General features: G+C 45.0%; 1 long non-coding RNA gene across 1 annotated transcript in view; it reads right to left on the bottom strand.

Moving 5' to 3' along the window:
- Nucleotides 1-15,381, bottom strand: part of LOC126424984 (uncharacterized) — a 54,618-nt gene extending 39,237 nt beyond the window's left edge. Inside the window, exons 1-3 of the long non-coding RNA XR_007576240.1 lie at nt 15,245-15,381; nt 14,995-15,075; nt 3,959-4,122 (exon numbers count right to left, since the gene is read on the bottom strand). This is a non-coding gene — a long non-coding RNA (uncharacterized LOC126424984). The remainder of the gene's footprint in view (nt 1-3,958; nt 4,123-14,994; nt 15,076-15,244) is intronic.
- Nucleotides 15,382-22,811: the final 7,430 nt, after the last annotated feature.

Here is a 22,811-nt window from a genome sequence, read left to right on the forward strand (position 1 = left end):
TGGAAAGAAAAGTCAACAGCTGTATTACAAGTATCTGTTCAAATTTTTAATTTATTTAAACAGCGGAAATTCTAGGTCAGAATATAAACATTATTATGGAAAGGATACATTGGTACTCTCTGTGAAGACGAACCATTGATATCCAGATAGACATGATGGAAAGACTGACGTATCAGCTTTCAGCCAAACCTTCTTCAGAAAAGACAGTCTCAAGTTCCTATTCCACAATGTGCCTAAACCGCAGACCTGTGCACCAGCGCCCCATGCGTTCATTTCTGTAACTACCGGCAGGTTCACAAAGACCCATTACACCATCCATGTGGGATATACCTGGCATGCATGCACAGTGAACAATGGTAACACATGGAACATGAACAGAACTGTCTTATCTCTTTTAGTCATTCGTTCTACTGCATGAAACAAAGGTGGACTGTGTGACATATTGGAATGCCATCCGTTTGAATTATTCGTAAGAAAATGAATATCATTATTTATCAAGTAACTTATTCTCTTATGTAGGTTACTACTGTTCTGAATTAAAGACTAAACAGTTAGTTTTATATTACGACACTCGGTTGCACGGGTATATGTATTTATACAACATTTTGCACATGGAGTACCCATCTGCATTTGGAGCTATTGCCCTTTGCCCCGGGAGTGACAGTAAATCTTCAGATGAGGGCAGAACGACAAAAATAAAAATCCAGATGTCATCAACTTGGAAGCTGGCTTTAAGGAAGGGACAAAGGCAGGGGATTATATTCACTGCTTAGGAAAGAACTGAGGGTCTAAGATCTGCGCGAATTTCGGGGCTTCGTGAGGATGGACATGGCCTGTTTTGAGAAGTTGCTGTCTATAATAGAAGATGGAATTAGCAGGTGTGACAGTCACGATGAAGGCTGTCTCACATTCTCGAAAATAAGAATTAATCCATATGTTTATACATTTCGTGATTTTACCAACCTAAATCACAAATAAAATACCGGTAAATGCCCTGTTACGTTGCAGGCTGGATTTAACATTATGTTTACTGGCGACTGGGCAATCTCAAGAATCTGGCTTTTACCCACAGAATAGCACAGCACACCATTTCAAAAGTCTGTGTGGGTGCTACTCAGTTTCGCAGTCATCTGTCACACTAAGTGAAACTGCAAGGACTTTCTCCCTTTCACTGCCAGTTTCTTTTTCCTGGCATGCTGAAATAAAGGACGAGATGCAGTCAAATCAAATATGAGCTTTCATAAGATAAGGTATTACGATACAAATCAAAAATCACCATAAAACTTTACACATATATTACTCGGGAAGAAATTATTTTCTACTACCTTATTAGGATACAGTGGGTCATGCATACACCTTTCCTCACTGTATGTCTGTTTTAGGACACTTAATGCCTCTTTGCTCCATTTCATTTCTAGAATACGAAGTCTAAAAATCCTTTCGCAAACAGCTAGTATGAGAGAGTCTACTGCAAAAAAAAGTTCAGAGGTAGCAATCGTGTACACTCGTCTACTTTGGTGAATGAGTGCACATTTCTCTTTTCTGATGAATGCTTTGACTCAAAGCTTATATATAATAGTCTTTTCATCATGCCTACCTGGAAATCAGGATGTCATCTTTATAATGAATAGCAATCTATCCTTTCCATAATAATTTTGAATTTCTTTCATTCCTCGTCCTACACATCTGGTTCTGTACGACGAAAAGGAAGAGCGAATCTCCAAGTCATGGATTGAGTCAGTACATCAAATTGACGTCCGGAAATTAATGATGGACAATTAAAATGTACACCAATTATATCAAAGCAACATTCTGCTTGTGTATATTAGCTCAATCAACATTGTAACACAAGAATCAGTTTAATCATTTTTCAGGAATTTCCGAAGAATGTGTGCAAGTACTTTACCTACTGCTTTTCTTTTGTTACATTCAAATGATGTGGATCAAAGTAGGTGGAAATGCTTCACCTCTTGTAATTACAGTTTAACAGTCAACTTACAAACAAAACATTCTCAAAATATGAAACTGGGAACAGTCACTTCAATAATATTTATCTTTTATAAAATATTAACAAATCCACACGTAAGAAAATACATGATAGGAAAACTATTTGAAAAATTCTTTGGAGCTAAAATAATTCCAGGGTGTGGTTATGGATATGTACTCGAGATGGGACAATAATAAACAACATCTGCCATGAATTGAATTTGTCGGGTTCAGCTTAATTGGTGGCTGTCCGACCTTTGCTTAACATGATTCAGAAGAATAAAGACCTTCAGTTCAGCAACAATAACTTTATTGCGAGCGCGTATATGGCAACACCCAGCATGCATGGACTGATTGAAGTTACAAAATTTGCTTCCGGCCTCTACAGAAGGATCCTTAATCCTGGGAAAACTTCCGTAGTTTTTAGAGAGAAAACAAGTACTTGTCCACACAAGCCAGGAGGCACGTAACTACCAATTAACTAAAAAAACAAGGAATAATAATAATAAACAGAACGTATATAAAAGCTAGAGAACACAGTGCCTCTAGACGCTGGGCGCGGAACTACGCAAACGTCGTGTACAGTAATTACGACTGCACTGCACTGCACTGCACTGCACTGCACGCACACACACACACACACACACACACACACACACACACACACACACCGGCGAGCTTTAATTAATGCGCGGCAGCGTCGCTACAAGTTCTACAAGTTCAACAACACTACAGCATACACATGGACACTACTAACAGCGCACCATGGGCTACTTAATTCACAACACACATACAAACATAAGTGAAGCTAAAAAAGAAAGCTGTAAGATATACTAAAATATGACTTCTTAAATATTCTTACAGACAGATTTATGGAACCAAACATTATGCTAAAGGGCACTTTCAGTGTCAGCAGCTCCCGAATTGTGTGCAGATGTTGGCAAATTGTGAATGTTGGTCACAGCCAAACAGGTGATTGTATTCAAGAGCCAATGAGAATCACTGAATTTAATGGCTTCCTTCAGTGGAACGCACAAATTAATTACATTTGTTTTTGATATGCAGAGTACCAGAGTAATTTTTGGTTGTATGGTTATGAATTGCAAATCTGGTTACTGTTTTACGTACTTCCTTAATGACAAAACTGCTGATAGACCGACCTGTAGCATAGCCCAAGGCCTATGTTAGGTTTGAATGTAACACTGGTTGAGGTGCCCACAGCCAACAAGAAAATGTGAGAGTTCTAATAGCTTGACAGGTAGTGTAGCTGGAGAGAGATGTTCATCATTGCAATAACGTACTGTTTCTTATTTCTGATTTTGTCTCAAATTCTGACAACTTAGTCAAATTCTGATCTAATGGAACAAAAGCCAGCTAACTTTACTGACAAACTATTAAATATAGGTATGAGCATTCAGGTGGGCTACTGACAACTAACTCCTGACTCATCAGATTCAGTTCTCATTGTTTGTCAAGAGAGTTGTTACTAACGTCAGTAAACAATGCTAAAGCCACCAACAACCTAAGTGCAATTTTACTAAAGACTAAACAGTATGATCACTGCAATGAAAGGAAATCAATATTTAAGTAAAAACTAAGTGTGCTGCATTATTAAACACATACTTATGATTTTAACACAATGGAAAATTGTAATCAAGCTGAAGCAAATCTGCTAAAATTGACCAACAGAATCCATAAACACAACATGCTTCCTACAAAGTAATCTGCCATTGTACACACAGATGAAACCAAATATGGCTGTTTTCGAAGTAAATCTTTAATCCAGTATGTAACAGTACCTGGAAGCTAAACATTATGTAACATACAGAGAATCACTTCTTTTATTTATATATTCATGTAACTGTAATCCTGAACTACATTTAGTCATGATGTGTCGAGTATCATTATTTGAAAGACAAATGTTACTACTAATCATGCATAAAAATCAAGGTCATATTGATTTAATTCTTACCATTGTGTGTTCAGGATTAACATCCTTTGTCAGTAATTCCCTTTCACGTGCGCACTAGAGAATGTGGCAAAAATCCCTCATGACAGATTCATCCACATCCTCTCTGCTTCAGTGTGGGTGGAGAATCCAAAATCCATTTTACACCGACAGATGCCACATTTTACCTGCAACATTACACTTGTTAGTTCAACTGCCGTCAAATCAGTAACTACCAATAACTATATCTTATCTTTCACTTTTTATATAATTCCATCATCCTGGGTGACAGGATATGGCTGAAGCAAATTACAGATTAATTTTTGATATGTATAACATGTGGAAAAGATAGCACTAACATGTTTGGGTGAGTATTCTGTGCCATTTGAATTTGGAGGATACACACTCAGCTAATTCTATTTACTGTGGCACACTTACTGGCAACAGTCTGGTGCAGTATACAGTCTGCCATAGCAGCACACTATATAGAGCAGAATATGACAGCAGGTGATTGCAAGACTATTACTAGGCTAAAGGCTGTCAAAAATAAAACCATCCTTACGAAAGTTTTGTGATACTAGTTTGGTAGCTTATTTAAAACAGTGCCAATTTCTGGCATGTTCTATGTAACATTCATTGACTAGGTCAATGTATTTCATGTCAGCATGATTTAGTTTCCAGTCCACATTTATTTCGGCCACCCTGTATATCCTCACATACTGCACAAGCGTCAGTACTAAAACATTTAATTAGCCATCCATCATGCAGTCTGTAACGAAGCAGGACGGATTTTAAGAATGACCGGACTCTTTAGTCTATTTTTTATCTCACTTATAATTTTTTGATAAAACTAGTAACCAGGTTGTGCAAGATGGCGGCTAGTGTCGATGTACAGTGTTCATGCGAAAAAAGTGAAAATTACACCGAACAAAACAGCGTGTGCACGAATTGTAGTGATGAAATCAGAAAGGTAAATGATCGTGTAAGTAGTCTGCATCTAACCATTAATACTCTGATGAGCGAACTAAAAAAACTTGCATCCAGGAAGTGTGAACCTACATCAAACTTGCCTCACAGTTACCACAAAATTCCAGGCAAAGTGAAAAACAAAGTCCCTCATTCTCAACGAAGCTTATTGTATGAGCGTGTGTGTGTGTGTGTGTGTGTGTGTGTGTGTGTGTGTGTGTGTGTGTGTGTGTGAGTGTTTGAGGTTTACGGGCGCTAAACAGCGGGGTCATCAGCGCCCAAACACATAAAAACAGGAACACATGCAGTGAAGGGACTAAGACGAACAACGAACAAGGGCAACAGCTAAAAGACACAGACCTGACGCAGTGCCAAATCCTCACATACAGAGGCAAAACAAGAGGAGAAGGAGTGCACTAGAAAAGGAAAGGAAACACAAGGAAAGGACAGAAACCGAAGGGAAACAAGGAGGTAGGCGTGACTGGTTGACCTCTTACCTAAAATCTGGGTGAGCCAGTCATCCAACAGCACATTAAAAACCTCTCCCTAAAAGCCGCGGCAACAAATTGGACAGGACACAAAACCGTAAAACCTTAAACACAGACGTTGCGTCGTCTTTCAAAATAGAGGGCAAATCCGGTGGCAAAGAAACCACCGCCCTCTGGTCAGAGAATAAAAGACAGTCAACTAAAATGTGGCGGACAGTAATCTGGACGCCACAAGCACTGCAGATTGGGGGATCCTCCCGCCGAAGTAAAAAACCATGTGTGAAGGGACTGTGACCGATGCGGAGGCGAGTGAGGAGAACCTCATCCCGCCTGCATGACTGGTAGGACGTACGCCATGGCCGCATGGTGGCCTTGACCAGACGCAGCTTATTTTCACCGACTGCCAGCCACTCCTCTTCCCACTGACGCGTAACGCGAAAACGCAGGAGGGAGGTAACAGCATGGAGGGGGACGGCACAGTCAACAACGTGAGGGAGGGAACATGCATCTTTGGCAGCCACATCCGCCAACTCGTTTCCCCTAATACCCATGTGCCCCGGCACCCAGCAGAAGGAAATCACCTTCCCCTGCCGCTGCAGGTGGAGGAGGGCATCATGGATGTTCTGGACGACCGTATCCGCTGGGTACAAGTGTTGCATGGTCTGAAGGGCACTCAGGGAGTCAGAACAGAGGAGGAACTTACGACTGGGAACACATCTCATCTGCTCCAATGCCCGCAAGATCGCAAACAATTCGGCATCAAAGATGGTAAACGCCGCAGGAAGTCTTAACTTGACGACTCGATCAGGGAAAACAACAGCACAACCAACAGAGTCCCCCTGTTTAGAGCCATCCGTAAATACTGGTACATGGTCGGGATGCTGGTTTAAAATATCATAAAATAAGGCGGTAAAAACAAACGCAGGAGTGCAGCTCCTCCGGTACTCCGACAAGTCTAAAAGGACGCAGGGCCTCTGGAGCAACCAGGGAGGCAGGCGAGTAAAACCTTGTCGTTGGGGGGCCACACGTTCCACACCAAGGGACTCAAGCAAATGCTTGGCACGAATCCCAAATGGTCTCGTTGCCCTGGGACGACTGGAAAAGAGACGTTCCATAGGCGGTCGGGCAACGGTAGGGTATGCAGGGGATGTAGGACAGGCAAGAAATTGACACACCCGTCGCACCATGAGGAGTTGCCGCCGGATGGCGAGCGGCGGTTCCCCTGCCTCAGCACACAGGCTGGGGATGGGACTGGTACGGAAGGCACCAGTGGCCAGCCTGATACCCTCATGGTGTACTGCGTCAAGTATCTTCAGATACGAAGGCCTTGCTGACCCATACACGGTGCAACCATAGTCAAGCCGCGATCGGACGAAAGCCCTATAAAACTGCAGCAGGCGCGCCCGATCTGCTCCCCAGGACCGATGGCTCAGACACTTCAAAATATTCAGTGCCTTTAGGGCCCGCACCTTGAGGTCTTTAAGGTGAGGCAACCACGACAACTTTGAATCAAAAGTGAGGCCCAGGAACCGCACAGTGTCGCTAAAAGGAAGAATGGTGTCCCTCAGACGCAATTCAGGGGAGGTAAAAAGATGTCGAAAACGATTAAAATGAACACACACACATTTGGCTGCAGAAAAGGTAAAACCCGTCTTCGCAGTCCATGCCTCTAATCGCTGTATCGTAAGCTGCAACTGTCGACTAGCAGTGACAAGACTGGAGGAAGAACAGAAAACAGCAAAATCGTCCACAAACAAGGAGCATTGGGCAGGACTCCGGATAGTGGACGTGATACTGTTAATGGCGACGGCAAAGAGGGTGACACTTAAAACGCTTCCCTGAGGAACACCATTCTCCTGCACATACAAATCAGATAGCACATTACCAACCCTATAGCGAAAGAGGCGGTGGGAAAGAAAGGACCGAATGAAGATGGGGAGACGGCCACGAAAGCCCCACTCATGGAGTTGATTGAGGATATGGCGGCGCCAAGTAGTGTCATACGCCTTATGAATGTCAAAGAATACACCTAGACAATGATGGTTACGCAGGAAGGCCTGCTGGATGGCCGCCTCAAGCAGGGTCAAGTTGTCTATAGTGGAACGCCATCTCCGAAAGCCACACTGATAGGGGCTAAGGAGCTGCCTGGTCTCGAGCAGCCAAACCAGGCGACGATTGACCATGCGTTCCAACGTCTTCCCGACACAGCTCGTCAAGGCGATACTTCGATAACTACTGGGATGCGTTCGGTCCTTCCCTGGTTTGAGGAGGGGTATCAAAATCGCTTCCCTCCACGAGTCAGGGTACGTGCCGGATAACCATATCATATTAAAACAATTCAGGAGAACTTCCTTGGAAGGCAGTAACAAGTGCCGCAGCATGCTATACCGGATTTGATCATGACCAGGCGCAGTATCATGAGCCACAGACAGCGCCGAATCCAGTTCCCACATTGTGAAGGGGCAGTTGTAGGGTTCAGAATTAGGAGACCGGTAGTCCAAGTGACCCCTCTCGATGGCAGTGCGGTAGCGGCAGAAATCTGGATCACAGTTAATAGTGGCGGTAGATTCCGCAAAATGCATGGCCAGTGTCTGGGCAATGTCTCTCGGCGCCGCGAGGAGACTTCCCTGATGCAGCAAGGCCGTGACAGGTAGCTGGCCGAGTTTCCCGGAAATCCTCCTGATGGCTTCCCATACTTTCGTAGAACTAGTGGAGCGGGAGATGGAGTTCAAGAACGATTGCCATGACCGTCGTTTGCTCTCTTTAATCACGCGTCGCACTTTAGCCCTTGCCACCCGAAAGGTTGCAAGATTGTCAGCTGTGGGACGGCACTTGAAGCGGCGCAGAGCGGCACGGCGGGCTCGGATGGCTGAGCGGCACTCAGGGGTCCACCAAGGGACAGGGCGCCTCTTGGGATGACCGGATGACCGTGGGATTGACAATTCAGCAGCATGGGATATCACAGCTGTAACATGGTCTACCCATTCATGGACGCTGTCACAGTGTTCCAAAACGGCCAGGTGGCTAAAAAGTGTCCAGTCAGCCCTGCAGAGGTGCCACCGGGGCGGTACCGGAAATGCCATAGCCTCATCCAGGAGGCGAATCCAAAGGGGGAAGTGGTCACTAGAATGGAGGTCAGCATCAACCTCCCATAGAGCAGAATCCGCTAGTGCTGGAGAGCAAAAGGAGAGGTCAATAGCTGACGACGACCCAGAAGCAGTACAGAAATGAGTGGGGGCACCAGAGTTGAGGATGCACAGTTCTTCAGACACCATGAGGCGTTCCAGAATGCGACCCCTGGGGCAAGTAGTCGAAGAGCCCCATAAGACATTATAAGCATTGAAGTCCCCCAGAAGAAGAAATGGGCAGGGAAGTTGGCAGGGAAGTTGGCCAATAAGGTCTGAGAGAGCCTCAGAGTCTATCGCATCCTGAGGAGGTAAGTAAAGTGAACAGACTGTGAGCCTCCGACCCACAAGAAGGTCAACTGCAACTGCTTGCAAGTCTGTAACGAGAGGGAGCTCAGATGAGGGGTGCATGTCACGGACAAAAACCGCAACACCACCCTTTGCCCTTTCCCCCGTCAGATCATCTTTCCGATAGACGGTATAGCCCCGTAAAGAAGGAGCATCAGTGGCCCGAAAATGTGTCTCTTGGAGACATAAGCACAAAGGGAACTCACGTACAAGGAGTTGTTGTTCGGCCACATGCGTCCTGAACCCATTCAGGTTCCACTGTAAGATGGGAGCCAGTGATCAGGGTGGCTGAACTTTCACCCTGCCTCTGTGTTTTGGAGGAGAGCCCGTACTGGCCGGAGATTTATTCCTGGGGCGAGAAGAGCGCCCCCGGTCGACATCAATGTCCATCAGCTCCGATGACGACCCACGGGAGATGTCAGACAGTACGATGGCCTCGTCATCGGACCGACCCTGATCAGTCTCCGCAGGTGGCAAAATCTTCACCTTCGGCGTCTTGGTCTTAGGGGGCTTAGAATGCAGAGCCTTGTCAGCAGTTGGAGCTTTACTCGCCTGGGCAGAAGGCGCCATAGGGGAAGAGGCAGGAAGTACCCCAATGTCAGCAACCACGGCCTTGTCCGACGTTGCGGGGAGAGCTGCAGGTTGCAAAACAACCGCAGCAGCACAAGTGCACTGGCAAACGCAGGTATTAGTGCTAACACTAGCAACCTCCATTTGCGTAGCAACAGTGGCCATTTGTACTGGTTTTTTCAGGGCGGAAGCGAAAGATGTAGGAAACACAGGAGGTTGCATGGCCTTAAAGAGCTTCTTGGCCTCACCATAGGGGATGCGCTTAGATGTTTTGATCTCCTGTATCTTCCGTTCCTCGAGATAGATGGGGCAGACCCGGCTCCAGACAGGGTGACTCCCAAAGCAATTCACGCACTTCACAGGCGATGAACAAGCGGCTCCTTCATGGGCAGGCTGACCACATTTACCGCAAGTGGCTATCCCATTGCACCCCAATGTAGTATGCCCAAAGCGCTGACATTTAAAGCAGCGCATTGGGTTGGGGAAATATGGCCGTACTGGCAAACGTAAGAACCCTGCTTTAACATGCTCTGGAAGTCTCGGGCAACTGAACGTGAGAATAAACGAGTCGGATTTTACTAGGTCCCCATCGACTCGCCTCATAATATTCTGCACGTCAACAATACCTTCGTCAGCCCACTCAGATTTCAACTCGTCTGTGGAGATATCCACCAAGTCCCTACATGTCACAACACCCTTACTATAGTTGAGGGTGGAGTGGAGCTCGGTCTCGATAGCGTACTCTCCGAGACTGGGTGCTTTCCGAAGAGAAGCGACTTGACGGGAACTAGAAGTCTCAACTAAGAGAGTACCATTGCGCAGTCGCTTAACAGATTTCAGTGTACCTGCAATTCCTTCAAGACCCTTGTGGATGTAAAAGGGAGAAACCCTCTCAAAGCTACCCTCCTTCCGTTTAATAATCAAAAACACATTCTGATTTTCAGCATGTGCTCTGTTACAACAGTCTGATAAATCTCTAGCAACACCAGGAGCTGGAGGACTCGAAGCACGAAGTCGCTTTTTCGAAGGGGTGTGTTTGCCTACCAGCGGCCCACCCAATCCACTGGTAGGGGGAAATGTAGAGGTCGAAGGGTCCATTGCGGTCCCACGAGCAGCTAGGGAACTAAAGGTCCGCTCAGACAGAGCCCCGCTTGCCTGAGTAAGCCGTATACAACTGGGGTGCGGCAGGTGCCCCAGAGGTTGCCCGCTAGCGACTGTTCCACCCCAACAGCCATGCATCTTATAAGCGCGCAGCACACCGTAAGATTGAGGGGTTTTTATAGAGGTTTACCTTCCTCGCAATCCAGGCGGTCAAGCCAAGATTACCATTCCCCGCAGCACACAACATTCCACCGCCACACCATACGGTGGTCGCTGAAGCATGTCCGGGGGTTAAGGTGACAGGAGACCGGCGGCGCTGACCAGTCCCCAGCTCAGGACCCCGGGGTCGCCAAGCCCGTACCCAGCAAACGAATGCTGAGCCCCTGGGGGCTGTATGAGCGTAATATCGTGTTTACAAGCAGATTCAGTGAGCAATCAACTGTGCAAGATAAGAAAGATTGTGCATGTGATAAAACTAACTTCCGAGCCGAATATGAAACTGCAAATACTTTGTTGTGCTAATTTGTGGGTCAAATGACTTATATAAAAACAAAACACTCAACAAAGCAAAACAAGAACTAAAAAGGTGCAGCAACAGCTCTACCAATTGCAGACCCAGCTCTTAACACCAGCAGCAATATTATCAACAGTAGGATCAGCAGCTGAACGACTACCAGGGGAGCCAGACACAGAAGAAAACTCTGTTGCAGATGATAGTAAAAGAATAGGTGCAGTCGGGAAAAGGAAAGCAGTACTTCCAGCACACCACAATGAATATTGACAAGGTAAAAGTAAGTGATCAATTAAATATGCCAAAGCCTAACAAATCCTTTAATTTCATGCCGATTCATCAAAATGTCCGATCATTGCTAAACAAATTAAGTGAAGTTGAAATTATATGTACGGATGAGCTACAAAACACTTCTGTAATGTGTATAACTGAACACTGGCTGCCTAAAGATGCAATGTCAGTCACAAAACTTGCAGACTTCAATCTTTCATCATCATCATCATCATCATCATCATCATCATCATCATCATCCTCTAGAATTACATCCAGTCATGGAAGGTCATGTAAATTTGTTAAAAGTGGCATTGACTATTGTAACATAAAACCCATTTAACTGTTAGCTGAGGAAAAAGTTTTTGAAGTATCCGCAGTTGAATACTCTGCATTAAAATCAATAATCATCTGTGTATATAAGAGCCCGAATGGGAACTTCAATGATATCTGTCATCAACTAGAAGCAGCTTTAAATACTACAAAAAACTTCAACAAAACAGTGATCATATGTGGAGATTTTAATATTAATTTTCAAGAAATATCAAAAGACCAGCAAAGCTTGATGACCCTACTGAAAACATGTAACATAAAAGCCACCATAGACTCTCCTGCAAGAGTTACACCAACAACTAGCTCAACAATTGATCAGATATTAATAAACACAAATGTAAATCACAATTTCTGTGCCGGAAATCTTAATACTGGCTTCAGTGATCACTATGCACAGTTTGCTTTGCACACCCCAAGTGAAACAACTGAGAAAGAAGAACTTGTAAAAGAAGCAAGGAAATTCACTAACAAACACATAAACCTTTTTACACAGAGACTAAGTGAAGAAACTTGGTATTAAGTGTATACTTGTGAAAATACTAACAAAAGTTTGTAAAATTCATGAAAATCTTCATGTTATACTTTGAAGCTGCATTTCCATTAAAAAACAAAAATGTCAACCTAACTTCAAAAAGAACAAATGGATTACAACAGGTATTAGAATCTCTTGTACAGAGAAAAGAAGATTACACGATATAGCAAAGACACAGAACATGCCTCATGAATTTCATTTGTACCTGAAGAATTACAAGAGGATCCTCAAAAATGTAGTAAGGAAAGCTAAAACAATGGCAAATGACAAATACATTGAAAATTCAAAAAACAAATCTAAAGCTATATGTGAAGTTATAAAAAATCAAACAAGTGAAACTAAACAATATAAAAATATGAACTTTTGTTATGAAGGGCAAATGATTTCTTGACCAACAGAAATTGCAGGGACCCTCAACAAATATTTTGCAAAGGTAAGTTAACAGTTGATGAGTGGACTGGAAGAACACAATAAAATATCACCTCCATCATGCAATAGTGTGAGAAATGTGTCTACATCTTTGTTCCTTTCACCCACAAATACTGAAGAAATTTTACAGTTATAAAAACCTTGAAAACAGGGTACTCATGTGGAATTGATGGAATACCAGATGCAATTATTAAAAAATGCTGTCTTGCCTTAGCTGAACCCTTGACACACTTGTGCAACAGCTCACTGGCATCAGGAACCTTCCCTTCATGCTTAAAAAACAGCAAAACTGAAACCACTCTCCAAAAAAAAGGAAATCCGGAATGTGTTTCAAACTACATACCAATAGCCCTACAGCCTGCATTTTCAAAAACTTAGAATTTTTTTGTTTTTTTTTTGTTTTGTTTTAAGAGATTGTCTGATTTCTTAATAAAAATAAAATTCTCTCTCCTTCACAGTAAGGCTTCAGGAAAGGCTATTCAACTGAAAGTGCAGTATTTGAATTTCTTAATGAAATCTATACTAAACTGGATGCAAGTGAGTTTGTGACAGGCATGTGTCTTGATTTATCCAAAGCTTTTGATGTCATTGGCCATAATGCCCCACTGCAGAAGCTTGGCCAATTAGGAATTAGAGGTATATCCAATGAGTGGCTCAAGACATACCTATGTGGTCGCAAACAGGTGGTTGAAGCGCAATATTCTGACCGTAACAAAATCAACTACTACTGTTCAGGATATGAAAATGTGAAATACGGCATCCCTCAAGGATCAGTATTAGGACCAATTCTGTTTCTCCTCTATGTCGATGATCGTATGTACAACAAGTATTGCCAAATCACCCTCCAATTTGCAGACAATACAAGCTTCCGTATTAGTGGTAAAACAGAAGAGAAACTAAAATACTCAGCTATTCAAACAATGAACAGTGTAGAACAGTGGCTCAGCTAGAAGAAGCTAATTATAAACAAAGAAAAGATAGTAGCACTGAACTTCTATAATGTAAAAGGAAGACACCACCCAAACATAGAAATAGAACTTAAGGACAGAGTTCTTGAAAGTGTTGACAGCACAAAATTTCTGGGACTCTAGCTCCAGAACAACACAAAATGGGAGGTACATATTGAATATTTGAAAAGAAAACTAAGCAAAACCTGTTACATGATACTGATCTTAAAAATTTGTTGCAGTAAAGCCAGCTTGTTAAATGTATACTACTCCTATGTGCATTCTGTAATTAAATATGGCATAATCTTCTGGGGCAATGCAACAACAAATATTAAACCTTTCAGGATGCAAAAAATAATATTAAGAATTATTGAAGAGGTAAACAATACGAAATCATGCAGACCCATATTCATAAAACTGTCAGTTCTTCCTCTTCCTTGCATTTTTATCTATGAAACATCAGTTTTCATCAAACAATATATTGATAGACCCCAGATATATTATTAAAAATGAAGATATATATGCACACAATACAAGGTAAAAATCTGACCTTCATATGAAACAGGTGAGAACATCATTGTGCCAAAAAGGCACACTGCATACTGGCAGAAACATTTTTAATAATCTACCTAACCATGTTAAATAGCAAGTAAACTCTGTAGTTTTAAGGCTGAAGTAAAGGCATGTTTAATTCCTCATTGCTTTTACGGTCTGACAGAATACATGAACGCCAAACAACAAAAATAAAGATGAATTATGAATATTCTACATTATATGTTGCCTGTAATGTTTGTTGTATGTATGAATCTCTGCTAAATTACTTCAATATCCAGTCCTTAGGTTTGCAATACAAACGGTATTTTATCTTGTAAATAACTAACCATGTCCAACATCCTTCTATATATTCTATACATGTAGGATTTGAAGGACTAAATAAATAAACTGCTCATCCGTTTTAGTCATAAAAAACTATTTTTTGAAGACAGCGCAATTTACTGAATTCTAATGTCTCCAATCCATTGCCTCATTCATGTTAATGATGATTATAGGCTTTTCATAGGACACAAGAAACACTGTAAATGCAGTGTAGGTAAGAAATTATTAATGATGTGCAAAGAGGTAACGTGCACTAAATTTATGAGTCCCACTGGTATCTCAGACAGATCAGTCTCAAACACTTTCTCACTGTGGTGGAGCAGAATTGGAGGTATGACTAGCCTGTCACAACTGTCTCCTTTTGTATCTCATGTCCCACTTCTGAAATATGGGTTGCTTGTTAAAATGGTCTTTCACATTTACACCTCATCCTGAGTCCCAATGTCTGAATTATCAGTGCCTAACTTGAAATGTCACTTTCTAGTTCAGTTATTTTACTGAAATAATAGGGGTACTGTTAGATGAGCAACTATCAATGATGCATTGAACACAATTATACTCTACCCGTGGAATACTGGTGCCCATAGATTCAAGGTGGATGTGGGATAAAGGTCCACAGGATGTGGACCTGTCTCGCTGAGTGCACTGTAAAGACATAAAAGTTGCTGATATTAATTTGAGACAGTTTATCAACAGAAAATTCTATTTGGCAGTTGACACACTACAATTACATTTGAAGACCAGCACAGCATCAAGTATAAGTATTCGGCGGACAAGAAGAGATTTAATTATATCAAACATGAGTATACCATACCTCGCGAAAATTGGCACCTCTCTATTCAGGAAGTATTTTTGTGTCTCTCTCGCACTGCAATTGAAATATTTGTGTTACATTAGGAAATATCATTACAGCCAAAATGGTGAGATGAACATATTTTAACATACAATCAATCAACTACTTACATCCGTAATAGGGAAACCAAAGATAGCAAAGTCAACGTAAATATAATAGCAATTCACACCATTGTCTCACATGCCATAGGATTTCAATAGTTGGACAGATACAGGTAGTTATAAAAATAGATACATGGTCAATGCATGGATATAAACAAATACAACTTCAGATTGTATGCAGACATTTTCTGCACCATTCATTATGCTGCTAAGATAGCTGTAATCGTTTCTGAGCACGCAGCTGTGTCATTAGTTCTTGGACTTCAATAAGCAATACCTGAATGGAGAAGCACGAATTCAATTATTGCCTCTGATATGGGACCTTGAGGAACAGCTGCAATGAAATGTGTTTTTGCCATACACATATTTTGTGGTATGCTTAACATGTAAAATCCTTCACTCAAGCTAACCAGCATCTAACAATTCCTTTTATCCAAAATCAACTGATATTTTGTCTACACAACAATTCCACAATTTGGAAAAATATCTATGCTGAGGGCCACAAAAAATTGGACACAAACAAACCATTACATACGTTGGTTGGTTGTTTGAGGTTTAAGGGACCAAACAGCAAGGTTATCAGTCCCTTGTTTCAAATATACTCCATTCTGCTAACGGGATATCTCAGAAAAGTCAGAACAATAAAACGGAAAAAGGGAAAAATGTAAAAGGGCAGTCACGTTGTCATTGGTAAAAAACAAATGAGGGAAGTCGGCAAGAGAACGAACCCAACACTATGCTGAAGCAGCATAGGCACGACCACCTGTGACTTAAAAGGTACAACTGCTATAATGCAGAAAGTACGTATGGGAATAGAAAGACTAATCAAGCCTTAAAAAAAAAAAGGGGGTAAAAACAGAGTAAAAGGGGAAGAAAAGAGGATTCCGGTCAGGGAGGTGAATCGGGAATCTCTGAACACTGCCTACAGTGGGAGACACCCAAACACTCACCGCCCTGCCCCAACACCAGAGAGAGATTAAAAACCTTAAAACTGGGAATAATAACCACTCTCCCGGAGGAAACCGAGAACCAGAGAGACCATCCGGGAGTCATCAGCCAACATCAAAGGTAAAGTGTGGGGGAGTCTGTACTTAGCACGCAGAGCCAAAAGAAGGGGGCATTCAACCAAAATGTGGGCCACTGACTGGAAGGCTCCACAACCACATAGCGGGGGTGGCTCATCACGCAAAAGAAAACCATGGGTCAGCCTGGTATGGCCAATGCGGAGACGACACAGTGTGGACGAGTCCTTTCGGGAGAGGCGTAAGGAAGAACGCCATGGGCCTGGTGTCACCTTCATTGCATGAAGTTTATTAGATAGTGGAGTAGCCTCCCAAGAATCGGACCATGACTGTGTGAAGTGGGATTTGATGTGAAGCCGTAAATCCGCTGCAGGAGGGGTTACAGAAAACGGGGGATAAGTAACTGCTCCCCCAGCCAAACGATCAGCGAGCTTATTACCTGGGATACCCACATGGCAAGGGACCCATAGGAAGTCAATGGAACAAGCAGCACGGTGAATATCAGCGAGATGGTCATGGATGGCAGAGACCAAGGGATGGCACGAAAAACACCGGTCAATAGCAAGAAGGCCACTCATCGAGTCCGTACATAACAAAATGCGGTTGTGTTGGGATTGTTTAATAAAGGTAAGGGCCCAGGAAATTACCATCAATTCCGCAGTAAACACCCCACATGTAGGTGGCGGCAGATGATTTTCCGTTCCAACAGAGGACGTGAAGGCATACCCAACATGATCAGCAGATTTAGAGCCATCAGTGTAAAAAACAACAGCATCCCGAAACTCCCATAAAATTTGGCGGAAAAAGGAACGAACACCACCGGGGGGATGGAATCTTTCGGACCGCGGCGGAGATCCATCCGAATTCGAGGCCGAGGAACTAACCAAGGAGGGGTGGAGGGGAGGGAGCGAGGAAGACAGGACAAAGAAGAAAGCTGAAAATCACGATAAAGAGACGCAAGGCGCAGCCCAACTGGTAAACCCGCCCGAGGGCAGGAGTCGGGTGGGTGACGTCCATGGTCTGGGAACAGGATAGAATAGGAAGGATGAGTGGGAGAAGAACGGATAGTGAGGGCATAAGACACCAGAAGCTGGGACCGCTGAACAGAAAGGGGGGGATCCCAGCTTCAACCAGGAGACTATCAACAGGGCTAGTAGGGAAGGCACCGGTGGCCAAACGGATACCACGATGGTGGACTGGATCCAGCACGTGCAGTGTGGAAGGAGCAGCTGAACCATAAACTTGACAACCATAGTCCAAACGAGACAGAACGAGAGCACGATAAAGACGGAGGAGGAGGGAACAGTCCGCACCCCAAGAAGAGTGGGCAAGGAAGCGAAGGACATTGAGTTTACGGAAACATCCTACCTTCAGGAGTCTGATATGGGGCAGCCAAGTGAGCTTGTTGTCGAAAAGAAGACCCAGGAAACGAAACTGTGGGACCACAGGCAATCGTTGTGCAGCGAGATAGAGCTCTGGATCAGGGTGGACCGTAGTACGGCGACAGAAGTGGACCACCCGCTATTTTAAAGGAGAGAATTGAAACCCGTGTGAGAGGGTCCATGCAGAGGCACGCCGTATAGCCACCTGGAGCTGCCATTCTGCAGATGCCATCGAGGAGGAACTAACCCAAATGCAGAAACCATCCACATACAGGGCAGGGGCGACCAAGGGACCAACAGAGGCCACAAGTCCATCGATAGCAATGAGGAAAAGAAGGACACTAAAGACAGAACCCTGTGGGATGCCCGTCTCCTGGGTCCATGGAGAACTAAAAGCAGTACCAACTCGAACTCTGAATGACCGATGGATCAGGAACTGGCGGATAAAAATCGGGAGTGGGCTCCGAAGACCCCACTGATGAAGGGTTAGTAACATGTGATGGCGCCAGGCCGTGTCATAGGCCTTGCGAAGGTCAAAAAACACTGCAACCAAATGGCGGCGCTGGGAAAACGCCTGCCGAACTGCGGATTCCAAGCGAAGTAAATGATCGATTGGAGATCGTCCCTCTCGAAAACCACACTGGTAAGGGGACAATAGGTCCCGAGATTCGAGGACCCAAGTGAGCCGATGGGCTACCATCCGTTCAAGTAACTTACAAACAACATTGGTCAAACTAATTGGCCGATAGCTGTCAACAGATAGGGGGTTCTTACCAGGCTTAAGGACAGGAACCACAATGCTATCACTCCACTGAGAAGGGAAGTCACCCTGGAGCCAGATACGGTTAAACACCCGAAGAAGATGTTGCCGTTGTGGAGCACTGAGATGTTGAAGCAGTTGGTTATGAATGGAATCTGGGCCAGGGGCCGTATCATGAGAAGAAGATAGAGCAGAAAGAAATTCCCATTCAGTAAAAGGTTCGTTGTAAGATTCTGACTCACAAGTGGTGAAACATAAGGTGAGAGCTTCAGCCTGCTGTTTGTGATGAAGGAAAGCAGCTGGATAGGAGGCCGACGCTGATGCCACTGCAAAATGGGTCGCAAGATGTTCTGCGAGAACTAATGGGTCCGTACAAATGCCATCTGGGAGGTGAAGGCCTGGGAGGGTGGACTGCCGATGGCAACCTTGGAGAGAGCGAAGTGTAGCCCATACCCGTGACAGAGGGACAGTGGAACCAAGGGAAGAAACAAATCGTTCCCAACATATCCGCTTGCTCTGTTTGATTAAATAACGGGCTTTAGCGCGAAGGCGCTTAAAGGTAGTAAGGCTGGCTACGGATGGGTAGCTCTTAAAGTGTTGCAAAGCTCGACGGCGATCACGGATGGAAATGGCAATGGCCGTACTCCACCACGGGACTTGCCGGCGACGAAATGGTCCAGATGAGCGCGGGACAGCAAGGTTAGCAGCGCAAACAATCGCGTCAGACACGTCACATAGGACATCATCAATACAACCCAACAAAGAGGGAGAAAACTCGACCTGTGCAGTGTATAGAGGCCAATCGGCGCGGTGGAAAGACCAACGAGGTAACCTGTCCATCGGGGAGCGGGAAGGGAGCGTGATAATCAACGGGAAATGGTCACTATCACAAAGGTCGTCGTGTGGCGACCAGTGTAATGAAGGGAGGAGAGAGGGAGAAGAAAGAGAAAGATCAATGGCAGAAAAGGTACCATGACCGGCACTGAAATGAGTAGGGGAGCCATCATTAAGAAGGCACAGGTCTGCAATAAATTGGTCTATAAGAAGACTTCGTCTAGATGGAAAGGCACTGCCCCACAAAGGATGATGAGCATTAAAATCCCCAAGGAGGAGGAAGGGAGGAGGAAGTTGCTGAAGAGGGGCGGTTAAGGCAGCAGGTGTACGAGTACTGTCAGGAGGGAGATAAAGATTGCAAACTGTGACTGCAGAGTCTAAGTGGACCCTAACAGCAACCACTTCCAATGTAGTTTGGAGAGGAATCCACGTGCTAGCAATGTCTGTACGGACCAACGTACGAACACCACCAGAAGCCCGCAACGGTCCAACCCGATTTCGACAGAAAACACGGAACCCACGGAGGGTCAGTAAAATGAGATTCCTGGAGAACCACACAAGCTGCAGAGTAGGACGAAAGAAGGGATTTCAATTCCGGAAGGTGACGATAGTAGCCATTACAATTCCATAGGAGAACCACAGAACGATGGTTTAAATGAGGGCGGAACACACTAAATCCAGTCATACCGCCGGGTCCCCACCCGTCACCGACAAGGAGGGGGCGACATCCATGAACGACAGGTCAGAATCCGGTTGTGAAGTCGGGGAAGGGACCTCCGGTGACACCAGAGGCTCTTTGTCCCGGGACTTATGTTTCTTCTTCTTTTCAGGCTGAGATTGAGGAGGGCTGTGTGGCATAAAGGAGCCAGCTGCAGCAAGATCAGGAACAGAAAGAGACCGGGCGACCTGGGGGCCAACAGACCGCGGCGCGGCTCTCGCGGTCGCCGCGCTGCAGCAGACCTTTGACCTGGAAGGTGCCGGGAAGGGGCATCCTGGGAGAGGTGCCCTTGACCAGCAGATGCCGAAGGAGTGGGACACTTCTCCGGCTGGGGAGGGGGAGCAGCACCCAGAGGAGAAGGTGTGGGAGCCGCAGGGGAGGGGGGAGGAGGAGAGGGGTCCGGGATGGGGGTAAGGAAGGGGGAGGAAGGGGTGAAGATGTAACCAAGGCGTAACTAGATGTCATGGACACAGGGTGCAGTCGTGCATATTTCTTACAGGCCTCTGTGTAGCTTAAACGATCGAGGGACTTACACTCCTGTATCTTTTTTTCTTTCTTATATACTGGGCAATCTGGTGAACGTGGAGAATGACTACCATGACAATTTACACATACAGGAGGGGGAACACAGGGACTCCCCTCATGGAGTGGACGTCCACAGCCACCACAGAGAGGGTCCTGGGAACAGCGAGAAGACATGTGGCCAAAACGCAAGCACTTAAAACACTGCATAAGAGGTGGGATGTACGGCTTCACATCACAGCGATAGACCATAATCTTAACTTTCTCAGGAAGGGTATCCCCTTCAAAGGCCAGGATAAAGGCACCAGTATCAATACGATTATCTTTACGACCCTTCTGAACACGCCGAACAAAGTGAACACCCCGCCGTCCGAGATTGTCCTGACGTTCCTCATCAGTTTGAAGGATGAGGTCCCTGTGAAAAATCACACCTTGTACCATATTTAGAGACTGGTGAGGGGTAATGGACACAGGAATTGTGCCAAGATGGGTACAGGCACGAAGGGCCGCAGATTGGGCAGCTGAAGCAGTTTTTATCAGCAACGAACCCGACCGCATCTTGCTCAGGGAGTCCACTTCGCCAAACTTGTCTTCAATGTGTTCCACAAAGAATAAAGGTTTGACACTGGTGAAAGTATCTCCATCAGTCCTGGTGCAAACTAGATAACAGGGGAAAGGTTTTGCCCCTAGACGACGGGCCTGACCCTCTTCCCAGGGGGTAGCCATGGAAGGGAAGGCCGAAGGGGGCAAGAGAAGCAGCACTTGAGGAATCAGTACCACGGAGAGAGACGGTCGCAGAAGAACGGCCAGAGTTTTGGACCCGTATGTGTTTCATCTGCATAGCGTCCGCCCTGATACCACCCACTCCGATCAGGGGCTCTCCTCACGGGCGCCACCCAGCCACAGCAAGGGCCGTCTGGCACGGCGGCCATTGCCGGGAGTTCCGATGCTCCAGGATAACGAGCAACCACTCCAAGGCATGCATGAGGTGGTCACAGCTCAGGTATCAGAAGTGTGATCCCTGTGTGTTCAGGGGGCTCAACCAAAAGGGTACATAGCGACCCCACCACACGGGCTGGCTACCGTGCTGGCTATGCACCCTAGCATCAGACAACGACGTGAAAGAAAAGGTGGAATGTACTAGGAGGGCGCACGTCAGAGACACTAGGTAAGGTGCTCTTCCCCAAATGGCTCACACTACGGAAGAGAAATTTTGGAATGGAGGTCAAACCCCAGAGGGGGACCAAGGAATGCCAAAAGGAGGAGATTATTACGCAACAAAGCCAGAGTGTAAAACCAACAGAACCAGGAGGATAGCGGGGGCCAACATAAGCAAGGACACCAATAGAGGGAGAGGAGAGGGCGAGGGGAAAGGAGCATGGAGGGTAAAGGAGGGGAAGGGAAAGGAAATGCAGCCCGGGAGAGAAAGAAGGCTGCAATGGCTCGGGGCCCCGTGCTCGCCACGCACGTATCCACAAAAGAGTTGTGGACCCCCTGGGGGGCATTACATACGTGGGATGATTCCTTGTTAACACTCTCAATTGTGCAAACCACAAAGTTAGATTATGGTGAAGCATATGCCATTAATGTATGCCTTTGTGTATGGAGTCTTATACCAACTGAACCGATCATCATGTTAGCAAATGTCAGAACAGGAATGAAACTAAATCAAGAGTGGGCAGACAACATCACTCTAGGCTCAGTACGTGGCACATTGACTAATATGAAATAACACAAATCCACAGTGACCATTCTTTCAGACATGTTCAAAAGAACACACACCACACAGTCATAACTGATTTGCCTCAATGCGCAATAGATCTACCACATTCAGTGTCCGATCTCCTTTGGGAATCTGAAAGTAGTGAGCATGGAGGAAATGAACAGGGACTGTAGACAGGTGGCACAAGGTCGGAAGAGGCATGCCAAGATAGTTGCAATAAACATTGTGACTGGGTGGCGCTGTGGTTCCCAACTTCGAATCCCAGGCCAGCACTCACATTCACTCATTGTCTTTGATGCTGTGCGGAGTCTTGATGCAGCACATGTCAATATTCCCTTCCCTCCCTTTCACCCCTCTCTCCTTGAATTTACATAATAAACATAAGAGACACTGAATGACTCCATAAAATGAAGTTTGCCAATATAAGCACGAGGATTAAGAGAACAAACAGCCACAAAAACAGGCT

The sequence above is a fragment of the Schistocerca serialis genome, chromosome 10 (assembly GCF_023864345.2).
Source record: "Schistocerca serialis cubense isolate TAMUIC-IGC-003099 chromosome 10, iqSchSeri2.2, whole genome shotgun sequence".
NCBI classification, from domain to species: Eukaryota; Metazoa; Arthropoda; class Insecta; order Orthoptera; family Acrididae; genus Schistocerca; species Schistocerca serialis.